The sequence below is a fragment of the Colobus angolensis genome, unplaced genomic scaffold (assembly GCF_000951035.1).
Source record: "Colobus angolensis palliatus isolate OR3802 unplaced genomic scaffold, Cang.pa_1.0 Scaffold12, whole genome shotgun sequence".
Lineage (NCBI taxonomy): Eukaryota > Metazoa > Chordata > Mammalia > Primates > Cercopithecidae > Colobus > Colobus angolensis.
Genome location: NW_012113141.1, coordinates 4166806 through 4175979, shown reverse-complemented (window position 1 = coordinate 4175979; position 9174 = coordinate 4166806). Strand labels below are relative to the sequence as shown.

Below are 9174 nucleotides of genomic sequence, written 5' to 3'. Positions count from 1 at the left end.
CAGCCATCATTGTTTAGCTAAAAATAGTTTAAAATCTCTTCTTCCCTCTTCCCCATGGTGGGTCCTTGTGCAGAGTTTCACTGAAGACTCCCCATTCACTACCCTACCCTAGCAAGCCTGCCCCACACCTGGCTGCCCATACCTGCACACACCCCACCTTCATCAGCAAAGGTCTATCCACTCCCCAGGTTGTGAATCTCCAGGGCTGCAAGACTGAAGACACTGAGAGAGGCTGGAACCACCTGCCCTCTCTCTCCCACCATCCCCACCCACGACCCCAAGGTCTCTCAGCAAGAAGGCCAGATCCAGAGACCACCTGGAGGGCAGAGAACCCCTCATTTCCTTTGCAAATATCTGTTGCCCCCCCATGAAGCTCTAAGCTCTATGCTAAGCTTTGGGGAGGCAGAGCTAAACCAGTCATTAGATGCAACCCAAGATATTCAGGGTCAGGGTAAGTGAGGAGACAAAACAAGCAAAGAATGAGCTCCTTATGTGAGAGTCAACACTCTTCAGGGCAAACGCCAGGAACTGTGGGAATGGGGGCAGCAGCAGGAGTGGGTGGGCACTGGCCTGGGGACACTTCCTTCAGGGCTCACAAAATCCTGAGCATCACGGGGCTTGGCAGAAAACCCCAGATCCCCCAGAAAATGCCTGTGATTGGATCAACTTGCAGAGGGGAGCCCAACTTGGTGAGAAGAAAGTAGGGGACCATCCTCTCCCCTCCCCCAGCTTCCTCTTCTCCTATCCCCCACAGCCTCAGCTCCTGCCCCTCCGCCTCTTACACCATCCTATTAATAACTTGTGATGCCATTAGCTTTTGCTGTCACCAGCAATGACAACTCAGAAGCCCCTGAGAGCTGTCTGCAAAGACACAATAAACGAGAACTCTTAATTAACACCTCCCTTAACTAAATAAATTAATTTTATGCAGTTGTGATGTCAGCAATGTGACTTGCCAATGACTGAGGCCACTTGGACAGACTTGGCAAGGGCTGCAGGGCAGGCTCAGCAGGGTGTTAAGCTCTGCGGGGTGTCAGTGGGCAGCAGGGCATGGGCGTGAGTGTCAGCCTAGCCTGGGGATGGCATCCGGGCAGGACAGCCAGGTGCCCGCATGTGCAGTTCCAGAGGGGCAATCTGGGGACCCAGGGCCTTTCCCATCTTTGCCTCTAACTCCTGAGTGGCATTAGGCAAGCTTCCTCCTGGGGCCTCTGTTTTCCTCGTCTGTAACACAGGTATCCTCTCTTGTCATGCCTGCTTCTCAGGGCTGTGGAAAGGATGAGAAGACGCAGGGTAGGAAAGGGGTCATAAACTATACAGTGCCATGCATGTGTGGGAAATGCTGATGACACCACCTTCCAGCTGCCAGTCAGTGCTAGCTGGGCAATTCTGTTCTTCCCCTGACAACACACAGACAGGGTGAAATGGCTCCTGGGTCCCTGGGCATCCCTGAGCTTCCCCAAGGACACCTTGGGGACAGGAGGACTTCTTCAAGGCCATCATCCTCAGAAAGCACTGGGTATCCACCCACTCAGCTGGTGTGCTCAGAGCAAATGAGGCCAGGACGGTAAGCCATTCCCAGTGCTCCTATTGGACAGAATCTGCACTGGCCCCAGGCTGGAGAGACCTGTGGTCCAGCCCTGAGGTGAGGTCCTGAAGCCAACCCCAGCTGTGCCCAGGCCTGACCAACTTCTTCATTCAGGATCCACATGAGCCCCCAGCCATTTCCTGAGCCAGCCCCTGACCTCAACCCCTGGCCAAACCCTGACCCAGCCCTCCCTGTCACCCTTCAGTTCCAATGCAAGTCCACATGCTCCCAACCCCAACCAAGTCTAGGACAGCCCCTTCCTCCCCCTCAGGACTACACTGTGCTGCAACCCACGTTAGCCTTGCCCTGGGAGAAAGAGAGAGGCCCCAGTGTCCCCAGCAGTTTCTACTGCGGGCACCTTCCACAAACTGCAGGGCCCTCCTGCCCACACTCTCCCCTCGGCACTTGCCTGTCATTAGCCATTCTTCCCAGTTGGCACTATTTCCAGGCATCTGCACACAGAGACATCTAGCAACTCACCAAAAGCCACACAGCACAGCTGTGGCTGGGCGAGGACTGAGATGGCCACCAAGAGATGCCTAATTCACTCACTCAGCCATTCAGTCACTCAGCAAACATGCACTGAGTACCCACATCCATGCCAGGCCCTCGGGGTCAGTTATTGGAAAACAGACATGGCCCCAAATCAAGGGGCTCACGGGCTGGGCAAAGATGAGAGTTGTTCCCTGTAACTGCACCAAATAGCTTACAGTTGCTGCCTCATTCACTCCCCGCCACCCCCCAACCCACACACACACTCCACCCTCCAACCTAGCAAAGTGGAGACACACCTGAAATTAGCGTAATGGGCTTGTGGGCGGGGGATGGAGGAAGGCCCAGGACCTCTCTGTCCATCTGTGATGCTACCAGGAAAGAGGCCCTTGTTGGTGACTGTGGGAACACGCAGTGCTGCATCAGTAATTGGGTCCATGTGGGCAGGGGATGAGCAATGATGTCCCCATGTCCCCAAGTACACAGGCTGACTTGCAGTGACCCTGCCTAAAGCCCACATCTCCACAGCCGTGATGGAGTAGCAGGCAGTAGCCACTGGGCTGAGGCCGCAGGAGACCTGCCCACCAGGCCTTCCCATGTGTGGGGGCTCTGCACCAGGGCAGGATGTCAGGAAGGCTGAGGAACGGAAGCCCAAGGGCTGTCCCCAGCTTCTAACATCAGCAGGTCATAGAACTTCCTGCCTCAGGTTCTTGAAATCATAGCATGCTTGACCTCAGGTACCCCTTCCATTGTGCCCCCCTCCATCCGGCTCTCCCAACTTCTTAGAAACCTCCTCAACCCCTGGCCCCTTCTGCAGAGGAGGCGGGAGGCAGTGAAATCACGGCATGAAGAGGTGGAGGGACCCGAGCTCCAGCCCCCATGCCGCAGGAGCAGCTGTGTGACCTTGGGCAGGTCGCCCAGCCTCATGCACCTCAGTGTCTCATCTACGAAACGAGGCTGTGGGAGCCCTTCCCACAGGGTGGTGGTGACATCAGACTGCCATTGTGCTTGGCTCAGGGCTGGAGGCACAGAAGGTACCCAGGCAATGGGAGTTCCTTCATCTTCTCTCACCTGCCACACAGCCAGTCTCCCAGCACCACAGCCCCAAAGCAGCCCCCCAAATGGGAAGTGCCTTGGGGGTACCTACTGTTCCTTTGCTCACCACCCCTCCACAGCCTCCTCTTGGGGTGGTCTTCAACTTCTACTTCCCCTCCCCCATGCCCTGACATCTGCCTCCTGCTCCTCACCCCTCACACGGAGCTCTTCTGATACCCCGAGGCCTCCAGTGCCTCCACTCACAAGGAACTGCAATGGTGCAGCCCTAATCTGTGTTCCTTCTCCTGGGCCTCCATGTTTTGGAAGCTGGGACTGTTGACCTAAATGTATCCAAAGAAATACTTCCTAACAGTGGAATTACGGATATTGGGCATCTTGGTAGGAGGGAGCTTTGAGAATGAGAGCCTTCTTAACACCCCTCCAATCACACCCCATGGCTCCCCTTCACGGTAAGAGTCTTCCTACACAGGATCAGTGGATCTGGAATAAAGCCACCAGCCACTGCCCAGCCCTGAGCATGCTTTGGAACCCACAGCCTGCTCTTGGACAGGAGGATTCAGCCACAACAGCCAGGACAGCTGCAGCTTTAAGAATAACTCCTGAGCCCAGAGAAGCACGGAGTGGAGGGGATTGATTTTTGGGTCCTCCTGGAGACTCAGATCCAAAATCAATCTGGCAATTAATAGGCAAGGTGTGAAATGGCTCTGGTTTCAGGTTCCCAGTGTCCCTGGTTGTCTTCCCCAGAGAAGGGGCCCTGCTGCCTCTGTGCTTCCTTCCAGCCCTCACGTTCTGGGGCTCTGGTGACAGCTCCGCAGGAGTCCAGCTGGCTGGGCCTCTTCCAGGGCCTTGTCACCTGGACACGGCCACAGGATAAGCTTGGCCAGCTGGCAGGGCTGGAAGGAGGGAGCAGGCAGCCTGGGTTACTGGCCAGGGAAGGGAAAGCCACTAGGGACCCTTTTAAGCCCCTCCATCTCCACCCCTACATCGCAGATAAGAAGCAGGACATGGCGGGGGCTTCTAGGGATTCTAAATTTCCAGAGGGCCAGTACCATGGGGGCAAATAACTGTCCATCCTACGTCCTCCATCCACCCTGCTGACCAAGCCTGGTGCACAGGCCCTGCCCCATTGCACAGACAGGCTGCTTGAGCTCCTAAGAGTGTGTCCATCCCAGTGCCAAGTGGGTGGAATGGCCCCCAGATGCTCAGCGCGGAACTGGGTATGGGCTATGAGCCCATGGGAGAAGGTTTCTTGGAGAGGTAGTAACTCAGCTGAGTGACTGGGGTGAAACACAGAAAGGCAAAAAGGAGAAAAAAAGCAGGTCACAGCAGAGTGCATGACAGTAGGGGGACCGAATGGCCCACCTCAAGGGCTGGAACACAGTAGCCTTCAAGGTGTGGGCAGTTGATGACAGCAGCCAACTCCTGTCCGCCCTGCATGCCACGCTGGAGTCACCCCAGACCCATGGATCTACATCTCTTCCTTGTTCTCCAAGAGGACCCTCTCTCCAGCCAACGGTCCAGCTGTCCACAGCTGCATTTACAATCTCCATTATATCTCCACTGCCCAAATTTCTTTTCCTCATTTTTCTTGCTAAAAGACAGTCTTTAAAAAGGAGTCCCTGAGCTCAGCCCTTTTCCAGCCTCGTTAATTTCATGCCCCACCTCATTTGTTCCAAGGACCTACTTTCTCCTAGCCCGCTGCCTCCTTCCTCCCGCCAGCTATATTCGGATCTCTGCTCCGTCCTCCGTAACCTTGTGTGCCGCTCAGAGTTCTGCGGGTGTTTTTCTCTGCCAAGGAACTCTGGACTCAAAGGAACCGCAGAGGTCGTCTGTTCACATCCAACCCCCTCCTCATGCCCGAAACTGGAATCCCTTTTCCAGCCCAAGGTTATCTGGTCTCAGTCGCACTCCTGCAAGGACAGGCTGCTGCTCACTGCAGGGCAGCTTTAACTGAGACCAACTTCTTCCAGAAAGGTGGAACCAATCTGCCACTGATTGCCGTTTCCTCTGTGTGTTTCATCTGAGTCAAGTCTCCCAGACAATACTGTCAGCCCCCAGGTGCAGGGCTCAGTCATCCCTTTCTTAGGAATCCCTTGGACTAAATGTCCTTTGGTTACCTAGGATGTGCAAGACACGTGACAACACACCATCCCTTACTCACCCTGCTGCTGGTGCTGAGACACTCACTTCTGCCCCTGTGCCTCCAGCAGCCACTGGGGGAGAGTGGTAACCTAGAAACTTCTCTTCGTTTGAGCTGAAAATTACCTTTTGGCCCTCCCCACCCTCAGGAGCTAGCTCTGCCTTCAGCAATCACCTGGAGCAAGTGGAATTCTCCTTCCCCCAGATAGACCTTCAGATCCTTGAGAATTCCATCATGTTCCTTCCAAGTCCTGCCCTGGCCTGACCCTGCAGCCCAGGCACCACCCACTCCTCTCCAAAAGACACAGGGCAATTCACCAACATTTATCCAAGGGTAGGGTTCCTCACTTGGGCTGTGGTCTATGCACAGCCAGACCGATGTCAACAGTTAATGCAACTCAAACCTGTACAGGGCTTTGGCGGCTGCTCACAGTGTCAGTTCGTGTGAAGTCAACAAACGTTCCCAAGTAGATTTTGCACAAACTTCCCTCAAGTTGAGCCACTGGCCCTTCATACCTAGCTGGCAGACTTCACATTTCTCTCTGTTGAATCTCATTTCTTCATTTCACTCAGGTGTCCCAGCCTGCAGAAATTCTTTGGGGACCTGTTGTGGCTTCTCTTGGGTGGGCCGTCCCTCTCAGCCTGGTGACATGCCCAGACTGGATCATCAGAGGCTGCCTCTAGCAGGGTAATTGTGAAGAGAGAACCCTGGGGCCCCTGGAAACATATTGTCACCCCAACCCCACCCAACCACCTTGGCTTGCCAGGGGAAGGAGTTTACTGTGGTTCTGCAGTTTCATAAACTGGTTTGGTGGAGCGGGAGTGCGGGGGTTGGCAAACAGGGACCCCAGCCCCTCAGCACAACACCAAAGTGAGCCAAGGCCTCTGAGTCTGATCCCAACCTGCTCCTGTCCACAGGTCCAGCAAGAGGTGCTGGGAGCCCAGGAAGCAGGTGAAAAACCTGGGGGCATGGGCAACTTTGAGGGTACAGAGAGGCCATGAGGGACCAAGGTCTGAGGTATCAACTGTTCCTGGCTGCCGGGGAGATATAACCCCCAAACGAGTGCCCAGACCTCAACAGAAGCTGTCTCTCCTCCTCCCTCTGGTTCTTGCTGGGCGAGGGCCCCACCCACTTCCAGTTGGAATGGAGGCAGTGGGCAGTCCTCATAGACGATAGACAGAAGCCCCCCCCAAACACCCCGTAGAAAGCAAGGGCCTGGGACTCAAAACATGCCCCTGTTTTACGCAGCCATCCATGAGACTCTCCCAACACCCCAAACTGCAGCAACCATCCTTCAGCTTCCCACACTGTCCCTAGTTTTCTGGAAGCAGGGCAATAGGAGCCTCCTGTGAAATGGGCTGCTGGATCCTCAGATCAATTTGGGATCTCTCAGTAGGGCCTCACCCAGGACTTTACCTCTCACTCACCTGCCCACCTGAGGATGCCAGAAACTCTCCCATCAGCCACAGCCTCCTTCCAGCTAAGGCTCCTAGTTAAAGGGGAGATGCTGTGCAAGGGCAGGTCAACCTACGGAGCCCAGGCCTAGCAAAGCCAACGGGCCACTCCGCCAAGACCCTGCCTCTTGGGGCCAGACTCACTCAAGACCCACCTTCTCCCAGCAGCTATGCAGGGTCATCTCTGTTCTGCAGCTTCCTTGAGGAAGGAGCCCTGAGCCTGCATTGGATGGGCACCCAGGTCAACCCCTTGCCTTCAGTGCTAGTGAACGATGAAGCCGTGGTCATTCCTTTCCCTCCCCAGCCCCACCCATCAACAAATAGGCACTTGGGCTAAACCATGACTCTTCATTTCATTCCCCATGACCATGGGAGGCAGGGGCAGAGCAGAATCATTATCCCAGTTTACAGATAAGGAAATGGGATCAAAGACGGAAGCAACCTGTGGTCACCCAGAGAGAGAGTAGAGAGCCAAGACAGGGGTGTCTAGCTCCTAGGAGGGCAGCCTCCCATACCCTGGCCTAGGGCATTCCACCCTCTCTCCCACCACCCTCCCTCTGGTTCTATCCAGACCATGCCAACCCCAAAGGGTTCCCCCAGAGAGGCAGGCATGAGCATCGCCACTCACTGTTCTCACTGCTCACCTTGGGCATGCAAAGCATTCAGGTGTCGGGGCCCTTTCTCACTCACGAACATCCAAAGAGGCCTATGCCTGCTGTGTCTACACCCTCACCCCTGCAGTCAGGCGATGCCCCACCACAGCATAGAAGCTGCTCTCACCAGGGTCACCATCAGCCTCCCAATTTTCACTCTGGACTCTCTCATAGCTGCCACGCACTCCCCTTGGTTCTGGGACACACAGCCCCATTCCAGCCCTGCTCCAACTCTGGTCCCAGTCCCAGTGGCTCTCGCCCCTGAGCTTCTCCTGCAATGCAAACCTACAGATTTGCACCCTTGGCCTGCAAATCCCTCCTCCTCCTCTCCTCCTCCTCCTCTCCCCGTGTTCGCTCTGATCCATTCACCCCATGGCTTCTGAGACTTCTCTAGGTGGATCATTCTTCAGCCCACATTTCTAGCATTCCCTGAGCTACGAACAGAACATTCAGCACACTTTAAAATCCTGCTTCTCATTCAAGATCAAGTCCCAACTTCTCCTCTTCCAGGAAGCCTTGCACACCATCCCCATGTACTGCCATGTCATTCGGGGTGACATGTCCTGTTCTAGCTGTGATGGTCCTGCCCACATCTGCCAGATGGCACTGATTGGATGGGGAAATGACCCTCCATGGGCAGCCAGGCCCATCATGTGGACTGGCACCAAGGGCTCTGCCATCAGTTAGGGCTATGGACAGAACTAGAGGAAGAGGGCCGGGCACAGTGGCTTATGCCTGTAATCCCAGCACTTTGGGAGGCTGAGGTGGGAAGATCACTTAAGAACAGGAGTTCAAGGCCAGCCTGGGCAACACAGTGAGACCCCATCTCTACAAAAAGAAAAGCTAGAGCAAGAGGCCAGAGGAGGAGGGTGGAGGACGGAGCAGACAAGCAGAAGCAGAGTCAGAGGCCCCGAAGGCAGGGCAGGAAGGAGGCAGAGAGGCGGTAGGGAGGAGCTGCCTGGCTCCTGGCTCCATCTCTCCTCCCAGTAAACCTCATTATCTTAAGGCCACCTGGATGAACCTCTGGAATGACTGAGTAAAGGGTTCCAGTGCAAACAGATGAATGCCCTTCCTCCTGTGGGCTCCTACACAAACACAGAACCCTCGGGCTTTCCTCCCTCCACTGCCCTAGGGCCCTCTGTGGGATGAGAGAGCTCAGGAAACTGGCAGCCTGAGACACCAGCAATCTGGAAGGCCATGCTACACGGGTCTTCTTGGGCTCATGGCCCAGCGCCGGGGCCCATTAGGGTTAGCTACTGAGGCCCAGAATCCGGTCTCCTGTCCCAGGAGCCCCTCCCACCTCACACCCAAGTGCACACAGGAGTCCGGGCAGTTGAGGCCCAGTCATGGCTTGGAGTGAGGCTGCAGATCTGTCTGGCATGTTGGGGCAGGGAAAAAGCCTGGGAGGGGTGGCCTGGCCAGCCTCCACGGTTGACAAAGAAGGACACTGAGGTTCAGGGAGGGTGGCTGAGGCCAAGGGCGGAGAGGATCGGGTGGGGCCGGCACAGTCCCGTCTCCTGAAGGAGGCTCTGCTGTTTCTAGTGCATCTCACAGCCTCTCTGGGGAGATCTAGTTTCCTTCCTGGTTTCTACACGACCTTGGGCCAGTCACCTTTGCTCTCCCCACTTCATTTCCTCCTGCATTTTAAGGAGGCCTAAAGCTCGGCATCCGGGATGTGGAGTGGTGAGAACCGAGCCGCTGCCTGGAACCAGGCTGTGGTAGGGGCACGGGGCCAGGTGACCTTTCAGGCACTGTCAGGTGACCGGCACCCTGAAGGGCTGGACAGAGGGAGAT

General features: G+C 55.7%; 1 long non-coding RNA gene across 1 annotated transcript; it reads right to left on the bottom strand.

The window, feature by feature from the left end:
• Positions 1 to 904: 904 nt before the first annotated feature.
• Positions 905 to 5879, bottom strand: LOC105501576. The gene is made up of 2 exons (XR_001000212.1): positions 5789 to 5879; positions 905 to 1264 (listed from the first exon to the last, which is right to left on the bottom strand). It is a non-coding gene; the product is annotated as an uncharacterized LOC105501576 (long non-coding RNA).
• Between the last annotated feature and the right edge of the window lie 3295 nt (positions 5880 to 9174).